General features: G+C 44.6%; 1 long non-coding RNA gene across 1 annotated transcript; it reads right to left on the bottom strand.

Moving 5' to 3' along the window:
• Positions 1 to 6,609: 6,609 nt before the first annotated feature.
• Positions 6,610 to 8,243, bottom strand: LOC147733628 (uncharacterized). Its single transcript, XR_015308740.1, has 3 exons — positions 8,209 to 8,243; positions 7,728 to 8,113; positions 6,610 to 6,972 (listed from the first exon to the last, which is right to left on the bottom strand). It is a non-coding gene; the product is annotated as an uncharacterized LOC147733628 (long non-coding RNA).
• Between the last annotated feature and the right edge of the window lie 14,510 nt (positions 8,244 to 22,753).

Below are 22,753 nucleotides of genomic sequence, written 5' to 3'. Positions count from 1 at the left end.
GGGGTTCGGGTCTTCGAAACTTGGCGCCAACATTATTCTTAAACCCCGTGGCACTCTGCCCGCCTCCACGTACTTGGTGAGCCATTTATGCTCCCACCACTTTGTAATCTTCGATTTCGTTTTCTTTTCAAGTATTCTGAGAAGCTGCTTCGCGTCCTGCTGCACACCGCTGGGCTGGCTGATAACCGTGGTAGCGTTTGAGCTGCTCTGTTGTATGTTATTGAACATATATATATATGTATATATATATATGTTCCACCAATGACCCCTCTGGGGTATCATTTTATGTACAATATGAGGCATTCTGAGCCCTTAAGCTGAAAGGGTATTGCAGAATTGCATGAATTATACAAGAAAAAGAAATAGGAAAGCTTGTGTAGTGCCTTAGCTATAGGTGGAAGCAGCTCATTTATAGGACACACAGTACAACAACACTGATACACTTAAACTGCTCACCTCAAATGCCTAAACTTCTTTATTTTGCATTAGTCAGTGTATTGCTTTGAATTATACTGGGTGCTCCCCTGTGTCTGGACAAAGCTATGTCTCTCTGATGAGCTCTAATAAGAATGAAACACATGTTTCAGGGACATTTTTCAGGGACAACTTTTATTCATTCTAGGTTGGCTTGGTTGGTATTTTACCAATCCACAGTTGTAATACCATGCATGGTATTTTGTCATTTTTCAGTCGGCGATGATGACACTAGCTTATCCTATGCTTAAAGACTTAGCTGCAAAAATGGCAAAATACTTTGTTACCTTTCTAGCTGGGCGTGGGTGGCACTATGCTAATCCTATGCTTCAAAACTCTACTAGAAAAACAGAAGATTGAGGTGAGCAGTTTTAGAGTGTTGGTGGTTTTTTAGAGTGTTCCATATTAAGGAGCTGCTCTCCACCTAAAACTTGGGAATTACAGAGAGTTCCCCACTTCCTTTTTTGCATAATTTATGGAGTACTCGAAACCTGAAAGAGTATTGCTTTAATATACATTATCTATCTGTCTATCTATCTATCTATCTATCTATCTATCTATCTATCTATCTATCTATCTATCTATCTATCTATCTATCTATCTATCTATCTATCTATCTATCTATCTATCTATCTATCTATCTATCTATCTATCTATCTATCTATCTATCTATCTATCTATCTATCTATCTATCTTAGTACTTACACATTTACCTTCAGAATAAAGTCTTTCCCAATGAAATTACTTTCAATGTAAAGGTTCTCCCGATTTAAGGACCAAAATGACTCGAGATTGAATATCCAGCCAAATTAACAACTTACATTCATGCCAATGACCAAAGATGGGTTGCTCTTGCAGCTGAAGCTCTAAGTGATTGTAGTGGCTGGACCTTCTGGCCAGTGAAAGCTGGTCTGGTGAAAATCCAGGTGCTGGCCTCTTATCACTGAGAATCACTATGTCTACGGGAAACGCTATGTTCATCTGGTAACCAGGCTCCCAGTGGGCTTGCAAGTGATTAGTCACAGCTACTTCAGTTTGAAGCCAGCTTGGTTGAGCTTTATGAATTCTCTGTGATCATTTCAGTAGCAGGCTGCAAATTGAAGATCTGAGACATTGTCATAATATAATCACGCTGACATTCTCACTCCAGAGGCTAGTCTTTAAATCGCCAAAAGTACATAATGATTACAGCTTGTCAGACAATCAGATGTGATTAATTCTTGCTTTTACCGCTGTTTTCATATGTGGATGTAGGGGCTATCCATCATCAGAGGACGCATTACGTTGCACATATATTGGTGACAAGACAGAGAAAAGGCAAAATGGTTTCTTTCGCATTCGCATGTGAAGGCTGGTATTTTGCACACATTTACCCATGTTATAAAGCACTGCTACAAGCTGAAGTACTGTGCATTGTTTTGTGCTCTAATGTGGCACCAAATGCCCGATCCTGTGAAATATAATATATATTGCTTGGTTCACGACGCCCTAAATTCGATTGAGGCTTCAGATTTCTTGCGACCCCAGACTTTCCTAAACAAAGAGATGAATTTGAGAATAAAGACGGAAATAAAAGAGAATAAGCGATCCACTGACTACCATAAGAAAATGTTAGTCACTGTTTCCAAAAAAGTGTCCAAGAATACTAAGTCAAGTAGGAGTAAATGAATATTATTGATAACTACGCTCTATGCTGTCCAGTGCATGATACAAGGTTTCTAAGAGGCTGGTGCACCCAATCTAAGGATTAATTTAGCTTTATTAAAGAGTTTTTGCCTTAATAATGCTACTTTTGGAGTTATCCGTTCATGAGATCTAACACTAATTCTGGAAATAGTGATGGTGGTTTTGTCAATGTTAGACTCCTGTTGTCCATTTTACAATGGGACGGAATGGCCTGAACTGAATTTATGAATCATGCCGTCACTGTAAATGAGGCCTTTGGGCCCACATGCATCATTGTTTCATTTTGCACTTCCTAATTTGCGATTTTTAGGGAATCGCAAATTAGGAAATGCAAAATGGGATGCATGTACATTTTCTCAAAATATTTGAGAATCGGTAAAAATCGCAATATTTACCGATTCTCAAATATTATGCGATTAGCAAAGTGCGAATTCGCAATTCCCATTCATTCCTATGGGCTAAAATGCCCATAGGAATTAATGGGAATTGCGAATTCGCACTTTGCTAATCGCAAATCCTGATTGCATTTCAAGGGTGGAGAGGGGGGTTCAAATGACCTCCCCCTGCACCCATGAAATGTTGTTTTCGCATCATGTTGCACACACACATGTCCTAAGGACATGTGTGTCCGTAACATGAATGTGTAAAAAATTCTTTTGCAGCGTTTTTAACACTTTTTGCAAATTTACCGAGTGGTTCAACCACTCGGTAAATTTGACGCCCTAATTGCGAATTCGCAATTATAAAAGTAATCATGCATTGCTTTTAAGAAATCGCAAATTTGCGATTTCTTAAAAGCAATCGCATTTTTAGAAATCGCAAAAATGTTGCGATTTCTAAAAATGCTTGATGCATTCCAAAAAGCATTTTTGGAATCGCAAACGGCCGATTTTAAGGAATCGCACCGTTTGCGACTCCAAAAATGCTTGATGCATGTGCCCCTTGGTTCTTATTTTTCCTTCCAAAATGGAGGATCATTCTATGCACTTCTAACAGAATCTACAATAGCAACACATATAGAACAGTTTTATTATTTCGAGTTTCTTTTTTTACACTTGGATGATACAGTTATAGTCGACATTATTATGGGCAATGCGAACCCATTTTTCCATAACTATCACTTTTCCAAATCTTTCTCTATGGCAATTTATATGTGAGAAATTTAAGTCATTTATCAGCACACTGTCATCAGGCTGTAATTAAAGAAGATGAAGATTCACGCCAAAAGTAAACAATAAAAACATTTTTTTTTAAATTGCATAAAGGCAAATAGAAAAATATCTTGTGAAACAAAATACTATCTGGACAGAGCCAAGGGCACTAGCATAAGTGCAGACATGGCAATTATTTTAGCATAGCGATGCAACTATCAAAGTGTTAAAATATAAAGGGGGGTACAACAATGGCAGACCTGGCTAGCTGTATTCAGAGGTGCGAGGAAAGGGAATAACAGTGGCAGAAAAGAACCAGCAGAAAAAATAGTTAGAAAATTGTAATAAATGCTTTATAGGGACAGTCAAAGACAAATGACATTTCACGGCTACAAGTCTTTGAGCAATGGGGATAAATACACAAAGAGGATTATTCATAAATACAAGCCCCTATCGTCACACAGGAATGTCACTTTTTATGACGTTCCTGTGATGATAGACCCTTCACCTTATTTACAAGACAGTGCTCAGCCACTTAAGGCTTAACACCGCCTTGTAAATAAGGCCCCCTTTCACGCTACACTTAGCGTGAAAGGAGCGTTTAATGGGTGTTGTTCTGCTGCAACACCTATTATAGACAGCGCCAGGGAAAACCTGGTCTTGCCAAAAAGAGGAGAAATGCTTAATTTCTCCTCATTTTTGCTGTTTCTATGTGTACTGCACTGTGCAGCACAATTAGAAACAGCAAATCGCCATGAAAGATTGTTCATAAGCATGCTTCGGCATTCTCTTGTGAATATGCTCCTAGACCTTTTGAGCCAGTTGCCACTCTGTCTACACTATCGAAAGAAGTTGTGATCGCTTCCTGTCCAAGAATGTGTGAGTTCTAATTCGCCATCCTTTCACTATGAATTTGTCTATTTTGCTTGGAACTTCAGAATTCAAGTTACTTTAGAGATAAAATACTGCCATGCTAGTGACTACAATTCCTTCTGTTTTGAGTATGGATAACAGATTTTTTTAGGTCTCGCCTATGCAGCGCTTGCGCTGTCTCTTTGAGACAAGCTGAATATAGCATATTGGCTTGAATAAACATCCCTCTTTTTCATTGGTTCCTGTTGCTGTCCCTCAGAAATGCTGGCATTTCATTGGTGAATACACTTAGTAAGCCCTCCTTTTGTAATTTTGTATCCTCCCATGAGGACTTCCCCTTTTACATGTGTTCTTACTGTTCAGGTCATTTATACTTAGAGAAACTATTTTTTTAGTTGACCTGCCTCTTTACTTGTGCAATGAAACTTCGGTTCTATCATTCGCTTGCCATCACTTTATTACCCTGTGCCTCCCCCTCACCCCTCACAAGTTGCTTCATGCTTCATGTCACCTAATGTCCCCTTGCCTACCACTCATCCCTCCCACAATACTGTTAAGAAGCCCTCACCACCTCTGCTTTATCTGCCGGTGCCTCCCTCTCCCCCTCACCCCTCCCACAAAACTGCTTTGGTTGCTTCATGCCCCTTAATCTCATCATGCCTCCCGCTCACCCCTCCCACAATGCTGCCCAGAGGCCCCAACCACTCCTCCGAGTAACTGTTTCTATGCTTTTTTGTTGCTTTACAAATGCTTTGATTTATATAGCATACCTAGCCATGGGCTTGTGGAAATTAAACAATATACCCATTATCACAGGATGTTGAGCCTGACAGCAGACTCAAACACGGATCCCCAGCTCACCAGTCGGTAGCTCTCATTGCTGCACCATATCCTTTGCCTAGTCATGTCGCAGGGTGCGGTACCATAAGTGGCCAAAAGAGGTCCCAAGGGACACCTTATGACAGACTGTGATACTGCACATTCACAACACTGCTTGTCTTAATGTAAAGTCGGAACTGGCATTTTAACTGCCAGCACTATGGCACCATTGTAGATGTACTACATAAAAAAAAACACAACAGAGTTCTTTATTTTATTAAGGTGGGAAGGGCATGTCTATTGCGTAGGTAAAAAATCATTGCCATTTATAATGCCAATAGCTCCAACTCCAACAAATGTGAGACCTATTGCATTTCCAAAGTTTTTTCTTATATACTTCTTGGTAAAGTAGACACATCAATAAGGACAACTCTTTCTTACCTTTCGGGGCTCATGCATCAATGTGTTGATTTGCGATTCGGAATTTGCGAAAAATAGAGAATCGCAAATTCCGAATCGCAAAACGGAATGCATCATCATTATTGCGAATTTTTACCGATTCGGTAAAAATCGCAGAAATGTGCGAATCGCATTAATTTATGCGAATTAATTGCGAATTCGCATTTTGCGATATCGCAAAATGCGAATTCGCAATTAATTCGCATTTTCATGCATCACAGCCCAGCCACACCCAGGAAGCCAGGAGCCTAATTGCACACACCTGCCAAGCAGATTCAAACTGAAAACAGGCAGTTGGTGCATTCAGCTCTGTTTGTCTGCAGTGGAGGAGTGTTTTGGAGTGCTGCTGTTGGAGAAATGGAGCCAGAAACTGCCAGTCAGGATGTACAAGTCAGAAAAAGGAAAATCAAGTTCAGTGAGCAAGAACTGGAGATACTGATTGAGGAGGTGACTTCACACCACGACCAGCTGTTTGGAAAGCTCTCTTTGAAGGTCCCTGAGGCTGCAAAAAGGAAAGTGTGGCTAGCCATACAGGCTAAAGTGAATGCTGTGGGGGTTGCCCACCGGGACATCACCAACCTACAAAAGCGTTGGTACGATTTACGCTCACGAGCAAAAGACAGTATAGCGTCCAGAATGAAGAGTAGTTTGAAGACTGGTGGTGGCTCCCCTGACAATAAGGTCACAACTCCCCTTGAGGATTTGGTTGAGGGGACACTTGTTGCAGAAGCTGTTGTTGGAGTGACCAACATAGACACCTCTGAGCATGCTGGCACTTCTCAAGGTAAGATTAATTTTTTTGGACAAATGCAAACTTAACTTAAATTGGGCTGCAGGATGTATTTAGTCATGTGTTTGATGTAGTAACATATAATTGTAATCTTCTGTTACATCATAACTTGCATAGCACTAGTGTAAAAGGCAATTTCATTGAACAGTGCAATGCATCATGGGAGTTGTAGTTTTTAGGTCTAAATCATTATTCATCAATGCAATATGTACATTGTCAGTTTGCCTATCAAATAATTGTTACACACATGGTAAATGAAGATTTAAAAGGCGTCCTTCTTCTGGAAAACATTGTCTTTATTACAAATCTTTTTTCTGAGAAGACATTACATTGATTTCATGCTTCATTTTTTTAATTATAGATGTACTAAAGGCTAATGAGGCAAACCCTTTTGATGACATCAGCATGGATGTACATAGCCATTCAGACAATAACACCATGAGTTCCTCACCCTCTGTGCATGTTAAAAAAATCAGAAAGTCAGTGCGGAAAGTACTTGAATCAGACTCTGAGCAAGATGCCAATGTCACGGAATATGTGGTTGAAGATTCTGAGAAGGCTGCCACTTCCAAAAAAAACTTCAGTGGTCGTAGAAAAATCCAAGAATTCTACCGAAGAAGGCCTCGCACTACAAATCCAAATGACTCCACAGTGGATGATGTCCATGCTAGTACAGTAGAACTCAAATTATTGAAAGTCCAGCGTCTTCAGGGGAAAGACCTGAGAGTGATAAAGGGACAAATGAGTCACATAGTGGAAGACATCAGTGGAATCAATAAGAGCTTGAAAACATTATGCAAGGTCATTGAAGGGGCACATACTGCCTCAAATCTGAATTCAGAGCGTGTAGCAAATGCATTAGTCACATTAACTGACATTTTTCAAAGTCAAAACATTGCCAACTGCAATAGACATTTGAGAGCTGTTGCAAGTATGCACACATATGCCCGGGCTCTGAATAGGGTGACCAGCAGCAATGCACGTGTCATAAAACACACAATGCGCATGCAAAAGGGCATCAAAAAGTGTTGTGCTGAACTATGTGAAGGATTGAAAAATATTAAAAGAGGGGATCATGTGCTGCCAACTGATGACAGCAAGAATACAGCTTTTGAAGGCAATGTGATCAATGAATCTGCAGGAACCAGTGTTGCTGCACACACAGATGACGTGTGTGAAAGGCGTAGTAAAAGAGGAAAAGAAATGTATATTTCCCCATGCATGGTTTCTGAATCCGTGAAAACTAAAGCTTTAGGTTTGCGTGGAAGGAAGAAGTGATTACTTGTAATTGTTGAATTTTATTTTACACATTTTCAATGTTCAATGATATGGACTAAGAATTACATTAGGCCAATTTCTTGAATTGTTTATCTTTTGAGAAAGTCTTTTTTTGAATATTTTTTTCAAACTACTACTGTGTGCAACATGGTTTATTAAAGTGTTCACCTTTTGAAGCATCAAAATATGTTTCCTACCTTTTATTAAAAGTAATGTTGTGTGATTTCTTCCCTTCTTCTTCTCCCTTCCGCTGCGTCCGGTCCATGAACTCTTGCATGTCGTTGTTGTGGCTGGTTGAAATTATTTGGTAGCAAATCATCCTCATGTAGTTCAAGGCCTCTCCTAGTTGCTAGGTTGTGCAACACTGCACATGTTGCAACTATTTTGCAACACACATCAGGCCGATATTGCAAGGCTCCTCCAGTCTTATGCAGTATTCTGAACCTGGACTTCATGACCCCAAACGTCCTCTCTATTATGCTGCGTGTTGAGATATGGGCCTTGTTGTACAGTTGTTCTTTGCGGGTAGTTGGATTCAGGTATGGGGTGAGAATGTAAGACCTCAATCCATATGCACTATCTCCTACATTGATAGATGACATATGTAAGTAAAACATCACAGACATTGCAATGGATGTCAGAATCATTACAATTTGCATTAAATTAAATAATAATTACCTAACAAATATCCATCTCCAAATTCTCCAGCAAGTAGGCGATCATGAATGGCACTATGTTTGAAAATATAAGAATCGTGGGCACTACCTGGGTAGCTGGCAACTAAGTCAGTGATGATTCCTTTGGAATCACAGATTGCTTGTATATTTAAAGAGTGGTAACTTTTTCTATTTCTAAAAATGTACTCATTAGCAGCTGGTGGACAAATGGGGACATGTGTTCCATCAACACATCCTATGACATGTGGGAAGTGTGCCACGTTATAAAAGTCTAACTTGGTCTGCATTAACTCCTGATGCGTTGAGGGGAAAATTATGTGGTGATTTATCCTATGGAGCATTGCATTCAGGAAGTCATTGAAGAATCTAGACAATGCACTCTGTGACACACCCCCTGCAACTGCTATTACCCCTTGGAAGGAGCCAGAGGCTAAAAGGTGTAGACAACATAAAACCTGCACATGGGTGGGTATGGCTTGGGTTCTACGCGTCTGCCTTTGCAGTAAGGGGTCCAACTCTGCAATTAAATCAATGATAGTGTCTGCATTCAGTCTATACTTATCATATATGTCAGCCTGTGTCTGCCCAAGCAAAGTAATGCGCAACCTGAAAACCCTTTCACTGAGTTCTCTTCTCCTCCTCCCTGCTGCTCTCATCCGCCATCTACGTGCTAGGAAAATTGCTGCTGCCATCCTGGAAGGGATCCAGAGTCATTCTGAGGTCCCTTTTATAAGTTGGTAATCATTTCAACATGTGTTGGTTTGAAAAAAAAATTTACCACCTGGTCTCACTTCTTCTTATTTTTGCACTTCCTAAATGTGTTTTCTGAGAATTACTGACATGTGCGAAAATTGATGCATTCCGTTTTTCACATTTTTTTAAGGAATCGCAAAATTTGCGAGTTTTTAACGAATCGCAACAAGGATTGCGAGTTTCTAAGGAATCGCAATTGATTTTGCATTTTTTTAAGGAATCGCAAAAGTAATTGCGATTCCAAAATGGACAAAAAAATGATGCATCTCATTTTCAGATATTGCATTCGCAAACGGCCGATTTTTGCGATTCGCACCGTTTGCGAATGCAAAATCTGTTGATGCATGTGCCCCTTCATCACTAAATAGTCCATTTGACACAACGAGAGCATTTAGCTTCATGGTCATTATTTTTTAACAATTCTTACTAATTTCTGCCAAAGAACAGAAAGCTCATCAATAGACCTTGCTCTACCCACCCCGTTTGGACACATTAATAAACTGCACTGTATGTTGCTGAATACCCGGTCAGCCATCAAACACAAACTTGAATTTTTCAATCATATAGTTTCATATGGGCCTGACATTGTATTCTCAACAGAGACATGGACAGATGCCTTTTCTGAACCTGATATAGCCTCAACCTTACCTAAAGGCTAAGACATTTCTAGAGTTGATCGGGAAGGAAAGAGAGGGGGTGGGCTAGCGGTCAGTTTTCATGACGTTCCTAATCTTGCATGTGAGCCACCTCAGATAGAAAACTGTGAGGAACTCTTGTTCAAATGTAAATTGGGTAACAACTCTTTGTTCAATAGGGTATTAATTTACAGACACCCTGACCCTAAAGTAACATTTATCAATGACTTTTGTTAGAGAGTCATCCTTTTGCCCTGTTCACCCAATTTTTTGCTGAATGATAATGGTGGTAACTGACTCTAATTGTACCTGCTAACCAGGCCCAGGGCCAGTGCTTTGTTTAAAACGGTACATATAATAGGGTACACTTACAATTGACAATGGCAGACCCTAAAAGTCCCAAGTAGATAATAGGTCCAAAGGGTTCAATCTACCTATAAGTCTCTCATGTATGACAGGGCATGGGGGTTTAGAGGCCCAGCAGATTTCCTGCACTTACAGGTGTGAGCTTCTGTCCTTCTAAAGGCAGTCCTGCCTTGCAGCCTGTCTTTAAAGGCACATTCTTGCAATTGATATTGACAGACCCTATAAGTGCCTATTATAAAACAGGGATAGTGGATTATGACTGCCTATAAGTCCCTAGTATATAATAAGGCATTGAAGTTTAGAGGACCAGCAGATGCACTTGAATGTATGCACGGCTGAGTGCTTCCTGTCATTTTAAAAGCAGCCTGGCTTTGCAAACTTTCTTTAAAAGTAAATTGTATCCAAATTCGACTTTGGTGATGTGGGCACTTTAAAATGTATAATCTACCTTATTTTTACATATTAGTCACCCCAGGAACTCCCCTAGGTGTCCATGGGGTGGGGGGCCATGTAACTATAAGAAGGGATCTTATAAAATATGTTTTATATGCCCTGGGGAGTGAAATACGGCCCATTTCATTTTTCCCCACTGTGGAGACTTAGGTCCATAGGCTAACATTTAAATATTTTATCTAGTTATAAGTATTGCTAGGAAAGGAGTAAATATCATTCAAAGTCTTAAGAGATTGATATTGATAAATTCAACAATGTCTCACTGTTGAATTTATGATAACTAGTACAGAAGAAAGGTTATAGAACCGTTTCTTCTATAAGCCAACATCCAGCCTTCTAGTAGTCTCTGCTGATTGTTCAGCCGAAACAGGCTTCACCAGGTTGCTTTGATTAGGTGATAATGTGGCCTGGCTGGAGCAGAGGTTGTCTGATGGAGAGAGCTCTGAAGCTGTGGAGGTTAGGTCATAAAAAGGGGGCTGGGGAAATCAAACAGAACTCAAAGAGAGAACAGATTAGTAAGAAATGCCAGGTTTAAATACCCCATATCCTGTGCCACCAGCCGGACGGCAGGCTTAGGACAGGAATCAGCAGAGGTCAGGGGGAGGAGAGCTAGTAGAAATGAGCCACATTATGGTTTGGTTTAGATAGCTCTTGCTCATCTGGAGAGAAATCATCCATGTTGGATTTTGGAAGTTCCGTGCTCTGTGGGACAAGAAGATGCCACACTATGGAGTAAGTTTTCATGCTTTTGGGTGGCACCCAGTATTCCATTGGACAGAGGTGCCCCATGCTTGTCACCCCAGAACACTGAATAAATATGTGAGAGATATAAAGTCGCTCAGATCGGGTGCCTGAAACTACAAGGAGAAGAAGCACTGCCCTGCTGGAATCTGGAATTGAACCCAAAGGCCTGCACTCTGACTGACTGCACCTGCTGCACAGGTTGGTACTACAGCCCTAGGTACTGTATATTGCTTCAGTAAGGATTAAGTAGTGGACTTCCTGCAAGCTACAGGCTAACAGAACCACCAGCATCATCTCTACCTACAGTATCCATCCTGGAGTGCTTCCAGTGAACTTTTAAGGATTTGGCCAGGTGCAATGTGGGAACATCCTAGAGATTACAGACCTTTTGATTGGTGTTTTGGACACTTGAAACCTACAAGGATACCTTCAGGAAGCACCTCCTGATGTTTTGAGAACTATTGTGGAAATTCTCCATGAGGTGACCGACCCGATGTCGAGAGTCAAGATGACTACCTTCAACCGCAACCTGGCCTGGATTTCAGGTTTGTCCACCTGAAAACCTGGGAGCTCCGGATTTCCAAGATTTGACTGGTGCTTCGCGGAAAAGCATGCCGGTGAACCCTCTCTGAATCCAGCCTGCTGTGGAGGGTTGTGTAACGTGGGAAGAAAATGCATCGGAAAAGTTCCTAAGTGTGAAGTTCACATTTTGATTGGGGCCTCCTGCTTAGTGTATATGACCAGGGTTCCATCACGGTCAGCCTCAAACTTTGACTTTGCCCCACTCAAGCGCGACCAGATGTCCCAAAGAAGAGCTATATGTTTGTAAGCACTATAAAGCAGCTATCTTTAAAACTTCTTGTCCATTTAACAGTTGATAAATTTGATCCTTCTAGAGCTGTCAACTGTTTTAGAAAATGTCTTTCAGCAACTTAGTTTTTCCCTAAGCTTAAGGAATTGAAAAATAACAGTAGGAAACAGGAGAGAGTATGGAGAAGTACGTATTCTATTGACGAGAAAATAAAATTTAACCTAACCAATTGAAAATTTGAAAGCTCTGCTTGAAGAGGAAAAGACGAAATTTTAGACAGAGAAAATTAACAGAGCAAAAAATGTCATCCATTTCAGACAACTTTTTAAGACGGTGCATGAGCTTTCCTGTACATTGGTCAGTAGCTCTTTAATTTCTAGCCAACAGCTTTGTAACAATTTAGGGGAATTTTGTTTTTAAGAAAAGTCTAAACCATTTATGATGATGTTAAGGCAATTATAGACCTGATTATCCCCAAAGTTGTGGATAATTTTGTAGAGCTGCCTGGCCCTGAGCTCCCTACGTTTTCCCTCATTCTAATGAGAGAGTGATGGAACTTATTATGCAGACTGAATCAGGTGCTCCACCTGATCCCTGTCGTCCCTCAAACTTGCAGGAGATTAAAGGCTGTTGGACTTGGCCCTTTTTGCAGGGTCATCCCTGAACATTTTGCCTTCCTCCTATATGTTTTCTGACCTGTTGTTGGCTGATTTATGACTCTGGGCACTTTACCACTGCTGATCAGTGCTAAAGTGCATATGCTCTCCCTATTGTAAATTGATATATGGATTAGTGACTCCATGATTGGCTGATATGGGTTACTGTTCGGACCCTAGTACAGTGCACTGAGTGTGCTCAGGGCTTGTAAACCAAATGCTGCCACCCACAGAAGCAGCCTGTAAACGTGTGTCTCATGTATGCCATTGTAGAGCCTGTGTGCAGTCTGGTACTGTCATGTTGACTGGGCAAGTGCACCCACTTGCTAGTCTCTAAACCTTCTCTTTTCTTCATATCAGATATCCCTATGGTAGTCCCCAGGGCATGGTGCATTGTACGTATAAGCTAGGACAAGCCCTGATGTGTGTGGCATGTCCTAATAGTGAAGTACAGCTATTTTCGTTTTTCACTATTGCAAGGTTACCCATTCCCCATAGGCCAGAATGGGCAGTTTGATTATGACATTTTATAATCCTAACTGACTCTGTTAACTAGGTAGAAATTTGAGTTTAGTATGCCTGAACTCAGAATGATAAAATGCATCTTTTAGTGAAGTTGGTTTTAACATTCTTTGTTTGAAAATACCACTTTTAGAAAGTAGATATTTTCTTGTCTAACCATCCAGGCCTGCCTCTGCTTGGTTATGTCGTCCTTGTCTGGAGTTTGAGTGACAGGGGCTGGGGGATTCCAGGAGACAGGGTGAGTCAGCACAGTGCTGAATAGAGAGATCTGCATCTAGATGGGAGGGGGGAGTTGCACCTGGGACCTAAATAGGGCTGTGCATTCCCTCCACAATGCTGGCTCCACCTCCTGTGTTGCGTCTGATGTCTCTGCCCTGCACTGTTAAAGGAAAGAAGGAGTCATGTAAACAGAGTGCTCCAGGACTGGTCAGAACTGTTTTGGACTAGGCAAAGGCCTCTCTGCCTTCAGAGAATAAAGAGAAACTGTGTATAAAAGAGGGGACCAAAACCCCAGAACTTTAGATCACTTTTGAGAAACAAGAAGAAACCTTTGTTGAGGATAGGAACCAGAGAGACTGAGGAGAGACTATCCATATAAGCTGAAGTGCTGCTTGGGGGATTGATCTGCAGTTGTTGCCTGACTGCCAAAGAAAGGAGAGAGGAACTTTGTGTATACTTTCATCAACTTGTGAAGGATCTCCAAGGGCTTGAGTAAGAGCTTGCCTCCTGCTGAAGTCTCAAGGGCAACAGACTTCACCCACTAGCTCCCCAAGAGCCTGCAGTTGTGTTGGGCTTCCTGAGGGACTGCATGTCGCAAGGAGCTGGAAGCGCAACTCACGAAGGAGAAGCGTGTTGCCAAACTGCCATAGTCGCTTCACAACACGAAAGCGCCTCGCATTGCCGGAGAAGAGGATCGACGTCACACCAGACGCTGCTGCATCATCTGAGAAGCGTGTCGCAGTCACAGCCACAGCCACAGCCACTTTTATCGCATCAGTGGGAAAGCGTGTCGCCACTGCAGGCTGTCACATCGTTGCCAAAGTGCCTCGCATCACCAGAGAAGAAGATCGACGTCGCATCAGATCCCGCCGCATTGCCGGAAAGTGTGTTACAGGGCCTGTTGCGGCTCAGAAGAATCATTGAGTCGTCGCACGGCAGTCGGACGTGCATGCATCGTGTCTCATCCTACATAAGATGCAATCTTTGTTTCATTGCACTGGATCTTCATCGCATCACAGCGCTGCAGGCCTCAACGCCACGGAAGCGCAGTAAGAAACCGATGCATCACCTCCCCTAGCAGAGAAGAACCAACGCATCCCCTAAGCATCAGTAGGGAACCGAAGCATAACCGTTCTTGCATGTAAGGAACCGACGCATCACCATATCTGCAACACTTTTGTTGTATAGCGTTATGCATCCTAACGTACATTGAACTCAAAGTGTAGCATTTTACATCTTAAGAGAACTAAGTTGATTCTACCATTTTTGAAGTACAGTATTGTGGATTTTTGTTGTTTGTGGTCTTGTGTTAAGTCTACATAAAAATACTTATTTTTATAATAAAACTTGTGTGGTGTCCATCTGTAGTGTTGTCACTGGGTTACTGAATGTGTTCACAAAATCTTTAAACACTGCCTCTGAGATAAGCCTGCCTGCTTGTGCCAAGCTACCAAGGGGGAGAGCAGGGGTTATTTTAGGAGTGTACCTCCTTACCCTGATTAGACGCAAGGGTCCCTATTTGGTCAAATGTACCTACCTTTGCCAACTAGAGACCCCCAAATCTAACAAAGGCATAGTAACTTTGCCCCTGACCACCCTATTCTTTTTTTTCTTATTTATTTATTGAGCAGAATTATAACAGAGAAAGAAAATCATTCACAATACATATAGTTGTTACTACCATATAAAATTAAAAGCTTTTTCTTAGCTTATGGCTGGAATAAAGCATTTACTACAACTTTGTCCCATACAGGTGCAAACCCCACGCCAATCCAAAATGCAGACAGTAAAGTGCAGTGCAGAGCTGCTTTGACAAGATCAGCTTTTTAAATTCAGTTTACTGAAGGAACAAGTCTCCCGCCTATCCTAAATACAGAAACAAAAATGCGGTGCATAGCAGCTTTTACATAACTAGACCATTCACAACACATATAGTTGTTAATATCTTATAAAATGGAAAGCTTCTTCCTAACTTATGGCAAAACCTGCACAAATCCAAAATGCAGATAGTAAAGTGCGGAGCAGCTTTGACATGCGGGCCAGCCAATGAGAGGAGAGCTGCAAGACCAGACGGCCTGTCCGGAGAGACTGCACTGCAGCGGCGAAGCCTCAACCCGCCATTCTTTTGCCTAGACGAATGTCGTTGAGATGGGCGGCGGGCAGTGATGCTGGCGTCCCCACTGAGAACCAGGAGTACCAAGATGCAACACTGCAAGTTTTAGGGTGAAGGTTTTTGCCTCTGAAGTGCTGTAAACAACGAAGGATGCTGGACTAGTGCCACCTGACTTCGTAATAGCAGCTGTCACAGACAGGCACGGGGTGCCGGTCTGGGCTGTCTGACCCCTTAATGGTTGCTATCACCGTCTCACTTCAATATCGTGAGGCAGTACTGAGCGGAGGATCGCCACAGATCCAACATCCACTGTTGGCCCAAAATAGCAGGTATTGCTGAGTCCCTGTATCATCGCCCTCAGGCTTGCATGCCCGACTTAGAGTTGGTCCATTGAACACCAAGGACCCTTCAGCACTAAGGCAGACAGTACCAAGATGGCCGCCGAACTGAAGCTGGACAAGAAGCTCCCGCGACCAGGATCATTAGCATTTAAATATCCCGCTTATACCCTGCCGTCCACCTACCTTTAACCAACAGCACCTCAAGACTCGTCCTCATTTTTTGTTGAAGCTAATTTATCTTCAAAAGAAGAGTAAGAGGGTTATAGGAGCTGCCCCGCCTGATTCCCAAATGGTGGCCAGAAGAATACAAGAGATATAGAAGGCGCCCCTCCTGATCCCACAATGGCGGCCGTTTCTACCACTTGTTGCTATAATACAGCTTTACTCTTCTCCTCCTCGGGAGGCGAGCGGTCACTAGCCCTGGCCTCTAACTGCTCCATCGCTCAACAAAACCCCTCTTCGAGCGAAAGATATCATTGGGACCGGCCGAATGTAACACCAATGTCAGAATTCCCTTGCCTGACCTCAAGACGGCTCCCACTGTAGTCCCTACCACATTGTGCCACTACTCTGGACATAAACTGAACTTTGACCTGACGTTAAACATATCCCCCATCATGATAACCCGTCAGAACTTAGACCTTGTCGATCTCTCCTCGGACAGTGGAGACCTAGCTTTCTGGCTGTTGCCCGGTGGAGCTACCTGATAGCTATTGAGGGGATGGGCTGTTAGCCGTCACGTACCAAGCCGGACCTTTGGCAAATTTTCCCCTTTGTCTCTCCATCGTATCTCCCCCCCTACCCCGTTACCCTACCCCTTACCCTTCTGCGCTCAAAGATCTTATACGTTTCCTGCAAGTGATGTAACCTGTAACTGATGTAATTTTTGGAACTCTGTGGAATTCATGTAACGCGCTCTGATACCTTCGGGTCTAATCGGTTTTTATTTATGAATGCTGAGATGTGAGCAACATGGCTGATGCCCGGTGGAGCTGCTAGACAGCTAAAGCGGAGATTGGACATATTTCCCCCTCGTCTCTGTTTTTGTCTCCTTCCTCCTCTCCCTTCCTCCCATTAACTCTCGCAACATGATTTTTTCACTGTACTTCGCTATGCTCCTGCAACTGATGTAACTTGTAACGCAATAATCCTAAATGTAAAGCGCTCTGATACCCCCTGGGGTCTAGTTCGCGCTATAAAAAACATTAAACAGACAAACAAACAAACATGAACAGGTTATTAAATTCAGCTTACTAAAGGCACAAGTCTCCTGTCTATCCTAAATACAGAAACTAAAGTGTGGTGCATCGCAGCTTTTACATAATTAGACTATTAATGTCATCTTTGCAGATAAAATCCGATTAATAACATTTTGAATCCTCTCTTCCTTAATAATCCATATATATTCTCCTCCTTTGCCAAGGCAGTAAATCTTATGAGCAAAAGCAAGAGTTAACCATCCTGCCTCAGTCTAAAGTGCTAAGGGGCAGATTTATGTTAACTGGCGCATCCCCAGGAATGCGCCAGTTAACGTGCGCCACAGCTCCGCCACCCATGGTGCAACACATTTATAATGCGGTGCATCATGGTGCAAAAACGGCACAGATGCGTGACGCATCTGTGCCGGAAATGTGGCGCATTGCTGGAGTTGCGTCGCAACGCAGCTCCAGCAAATCTCGGGGGTACACCATCTGCACAATGCTGCGTCAAGACCTACGCCTGCTTCAAGCAGGTGCAGGGTTTTGACGCAGCATTTTCCTGAAAGTGACTGAGTGAAATCTCATAGATTTCACTCAGCCACTTTCAGGATGTGTTCCTGCGCAGGAACGCCCCCCCCTGCGCAGGAACGCCTCCTTATGGCGCAGTGCTTTACAACGTGACGCATCTCCTAGATGCGTCACGTTGTAAATAGGGCACATTGTTTGCGCCGCAGTTGCGTCAAATAAAGTGACGCAATTGTGGCCCAAAGAGGCGCAACGGCCTCATAAATCTGCCCCTATGTATTTTACTTTCTGTTTAATCCATACATTTCCAAACTACTAAGAATTTCTTTATAGCCCCTACCCTTTTTGCATAAGCTTCCTCAAAGGTTTTGGCACGTAAACATGTTTTATGCTAATTTAGGGAGTCTGGAACTTTGGTTGTCCTCCAATTCTGAAGGATCAAGGACCGTGCCACTAAAGCAGAAATCGTTATAAATGCCTTCTGCCCTTTGGAGATTGAAGCATTAGAGCTATGCCTTACAAATCCAAACAATGCTATCTCTGGTTCTGGCTTTAATTTTCTCCTTCAGCACCTTGGTTTTCCCCTAAGCTTAGGGGAATGAAAAAGAACTGTAGGAAACAGGAGAGAGTCTGGAGGAGAACGCATTCTACTGATGAGTTTATAAAATATAAACAGCTATTTGAAAATGATAAAGCACTGCTTGAAGAGGAAAATGCCAAGTTTTATGCAGAGAAAATTACCAGAGCAAAAAATGAATCCAGACAACTTATTAAGATGATTAAGATGATGCAGGAGCTTTTCTGTATATTGGTAAGGAGCTATTGAACTCCTAGCCAAAAGCTTTGTAACAATTTAGCTCGCAAAGTGCACTTTGAGTAACTACACGGAGAGCTACTTTGCGAACTACGCCGAGGGTTAATTTAATTTAAAAAAAAATTATAAATCATTTACGAGGATTTTAAGGCAATTATAGACCCAACTATCCCCAATGTTGTGGAAAATTGTGTAGAGCTGCCTGACCCTAAGCTCCTTACTTTTGCCCTCTCTCTAATGGGAGAGTGATGAAACTTATTATGCAGACTAAATCAGGTGCTCCATCTGATCCTTGTCATCCCTCATTCTTGCATGAGATTACAAGCATAGTAACTCCATCCCTTACCACCCTATTTAACAACATTATTAACATGGGTAGGCTACCATTAGACTGGAAAAAAGCATAAATATTGACACTGTTAAAGAAACACACATTGGACTCGAATGAAGAAAAGAACCTCTGTCCCATCTCTCTCCTTTCTCTACCAGCAAAAATCTTAGAGAAACATATAAATCTCGCTGTCTCACAATATCTTGAGCAGATAGAAAACTCCTGCTGGATACCTTGTTTGTCAGCCTCATGAAAAGTCGGATCATGCATTTTCTTGATATTAATCGTAACTCAACTTCATGTGCTTTGGTGTGGGATGCCTTAAAAGGCAGGGCTCATGGGGGAGGTTCTCAGTTTTGGACTGTATAAACAGAGGCAAAGTAAAATGGTGATGCAAGGCCTTTATGAGGAGCTTAGAAAGAGATTCTCATACAAGGTGTACTGTACATGCTGGTATTATCACTACACCTTTCCAAACTGAGGTTGGACGATGCAAGGCAAAGAATAGCCTATCAATCTATCAATCAAGAGTATTTGTACAGCGCGCTACTCACACGCTAGGGACTCAAGGCGCTGGGGGGGGGGGCTGCTACTGCTCGAAAAGCCAGGTCTTGAGTTGCTTCCTGAAGGAGAGATGTTCCTGGATGAGTCATAGGTGGGTGGGGAGGGTGTTCCAGGTCTTGGCCGCCAGGTAGGTGAAGGATCTTCCTCCGGTGGTGGTTCTGCGGATCCGTGGGACGGTGGCGAGGGCGAGGCTGGCGGAGCGGAGCTGGCGGGTTGGCTTGTAGAACGTGAGGCGGTTGTTGAGGTATTCGGGGCCCAAGTCATGGAGAGCCTTGTGTGCGTGGGTGAGGAGTCTGAACGTGATACTTTTGTTTATGGGGAGCCAGTGCAGGTCCCTCAGGTGGGCGGAGATGTGGCTGTGTCGGGGGATGTCCAAGACGAGTCATGCTGAGGCGTTCTGGATGCGCTGGAGTCTTTTCTGTAGTTTGACGGTGGTCCCAGCGTAGAGGGCGTTCCCGTAGTCCAGATGGCTGGTGACAAGAGCCTGGGTGACTGTTTTCCTGATTCCAGTGGGGATCCAGCGGAAGATCTTACGGAGCATGCGAGGTGTGTTGAAGCAGGAGGAGGTAACGGCGTTATCTTCCCTGGCCATCGTGAGGGAGGAGTTATGGATGAAGCCCAGGTTGCTTGCGTGGTCTGTGGGCTTGGGTGGGCGGCCTAAAGCAGGGGGTCACCAGGAGTCATCCCAGGCGGAGATGGATGGGCTGAGGATGAGGACTTCCGTCTTGTCTGAGTTCAGTTTCAGGCGGCTGAGCTTCATCCAGCCTGCTATGTTTTTCATTCCGTCCTGGAAGCTTGCTCTGGCGGAGGTGTGGTCGTTGGTGAGGGAGAGGATCAGTTGGGTATCGTCGGCGTAGGAGATGATGTTGAGGTTGTGATGTTGAGGTTGTCCTCTACGCCAGAACCACCGCCAAACTCCAGAAGAGACTCCAGCGGATCCAGAACGCCTCAGCGCGACTCATCCTGGACATCCCCTTTCGGAGCCACATCTCCGGACATCTGAGAGACCTGCACTGGCTCCCGGTCAACAAGAGAATCACCTTCCGTCTCCTCACCCACGCACACAAAGCCCTACACGACCAAAGCCCAGGATACCTCAACAGCCGCATCAACTTCTACGCTCCCAAACGCCAGCTTCGATCGACAGGCCACGCCCTCGCCGCCGTCCCCCGCATCCGAAGAGCCACCACAGGGGGACGGTCCTTCTCCTACCTCGCCGCCAAAACTTGGAACTCCCTCCCGACCCACCTCCGCCTGACCCAGGACCACCTCGCCTTCAGGAAGCAACTCAAGACCTGGCTGTTCGAGCAGTAGCGGACCCCCCCCCCCCCTAGCGCCTTGAGACCCTCTGGGTGAGTAGTGCGCTATATAAATGCTTTGATTGATTGATTGATTGATTGATTGCGTGATATGGCTGCGAGGGGGCTCATGTAGACGTTGAAGAGGGTGGGGCTGAGCGAGGAGCCTTGAAGTACGCCGCAGATGATCTTGGTGGCATCTGCAAGGAAGGGCGGGAGACGGACACTCTGGGTTCTGTCGGAGAGGAAGGAGGTGATCCATTCCAGGGCCTTTCCTTGGATCCCGGCGTGGTATAGGCGGGTTGTCAGGGTGGGGTGGCAGACTATGTCGAACGCAGCCGAAAAGTCGAGCAGGATGAGGACGGCGGTTTCTCCGTTGTCCAGCAGGGCCCGGATGTCGTTGGTGGCCGCGATGAGGGTGGTCTCGGTGCTGTGGTTCTCTTGGAATCCAGACTGTGAGGGATCGAGGGAGCCGTTTGTCTCCAGGAAGGCTGACAGCTGTTTGTTGACGGATTTCTTGATGACTTTTGCAGGGAAGGGGAGGAGCGAGATGGGGCGGAAGTTCTTGAGGTCTGAGGGGTCTGCGGTGGGTTTCTTCAGGAAGGCGCTGATCTCTGCGTGCTTCCAGCTCTCCGAGAAGGTGGGTGATATGAAGGAGTTGTTGATGATGTGCCGAAGTATGGGTGCGATGATGGAGTCGGCTTTGTTGAAGATGTGGTGTGGGCAGGGATCGGCTGGGGAGTCCGAGTGGATGCTGTTCATCATGTGGGTGGTATCTTCCGTGCTGACCGGAGTCCAGGCGCACATGGTGGTGGTGGCGTTGTAGGTTCGGTGGTGGGGTATGTGTTCTGAGCACCGAAGCTGTCGTGTATGTCGATGATCATACGGTGAAAAAGGGTGGCCAGAGAGTTGCAGAGGTCTTGAGAAGGCGTGATGTCGTTGTCGCTGGCGTTGGGGTTGGAGAGCTCTTTCACGATGTTGAAGAGTTCCTTGCTGTTGTGGGTGTTGTTATCCAGTCGTTCTCTGAAGGATGACCTTTTGGTGGTGCGGATCAGCTGGTGGTGTTTGCGGGTGGCGTTCTTGAGGGCTGTCATGTTATCCGTTGACTGGTTGTGGCGTCAGGCTTTCTTGAGATCACAGCAGGATTTCTTGGAGTCTTTGAGATCGTTGGTGAACCACGAGGCTTTCTTGCTGTTGAGGTTGCTGGGAGGGTTTTTCAGTGGAGCAAGGGTGTTGGTGCAGTCGGTGATCCACTGTGTGAGGTTGCGGGCTCCTTTGTTGGGGTCCGTGGTGTTGGTGGGAGGGTTTAGGCGCAAGGAGGTGGTGAGTTGGTCGGTGGTGATCTTGCTCCAGCATCTTCGGGGGGTTTGTTGAGGGTGGTGGTGGGTCATTGCTTTCCTGAAGTTGAAGTGTACGCAGCTGTGGTCGGTCCAGTGGAGCTCGGTGGTGTGGCTGAAGGAGACGTGGTTGCTGGAGGAGAAGACAGGGTTGAGCGTGTTGGCGGCGTAATGGGTGGGGGCGTTGACCAGTTGCCTGAATCCGAGGTTGGCGAGGTTGTCCAGTAGGGCGGTGTTGTTGTTGTCCTGGTCGTTCTCCTGGTGGAAGTTGAGGTCTCCTAGGAGGATGTAGTCTGGTGAGGAGAGGGCGAGCGGGCTGATGAAGTCTGCGATGGCCTCGCTGAAGTGTGAGTGTGGTCCCGGGGGTCTGTAGATGAGGATTCCTCTGAGGGTGGTCTTGGGGTCGGTGTGAATCTGGAAGTGCAGGTGTTCCTCGTGATGCAGATAGTGTTTTTGTGGGCGATGGCGATGCCTCCTCCGGTCTGGTTGATGCGGTCTTGTAGCCATCCAGGATGGCAATTGCGATGTCGGGGGCTGAGGAGGCGTTCATCCAGGTTTCCATGAAGAAGGCGACGTCTGGTGCCGTTTTGTCCAGGAGGTCCCATAGCTCGACGGCGTGCCTGTGGATGGAGCGGGTGTTGAGCAGGATGCACTTGAGGTGGTTATTGTTGGCTGCTGTTTTGGCTGGCACGGTGCAGTACCGAGTGCAGGCGAAGTAGCAGGCGTGGCAGGTGAAGGTTCCGTGCGTGCGTTTGGGGGTGGCTTGGTAGCAGGCTGGATGTCGGCCGGTGTTGAGTGCATGGAGGGTGGCGGTGTCATAGCTCAGTCGGGTTGGCTGGCTCTGGCGGGGTCCAGGAGTTCTGGC

Source organism: Lissotriton vulgaris, chromosome 2_1 (genome assembly GCF_964263255.1).
Source record: "Lissotriton vulgaris chromosome 2_1, aLisVul1.2, whole genome shotgun sequence".
Lineage (NCBI taxonomy): Eukaryota > Metazoa > Chordata > Amphibia > Caudata > Salamandridae > Lissotriton > Lissotriton vulgaris.
This window is presented reverse-complemented; position numbering and strand designations above follow the sequence as displayed.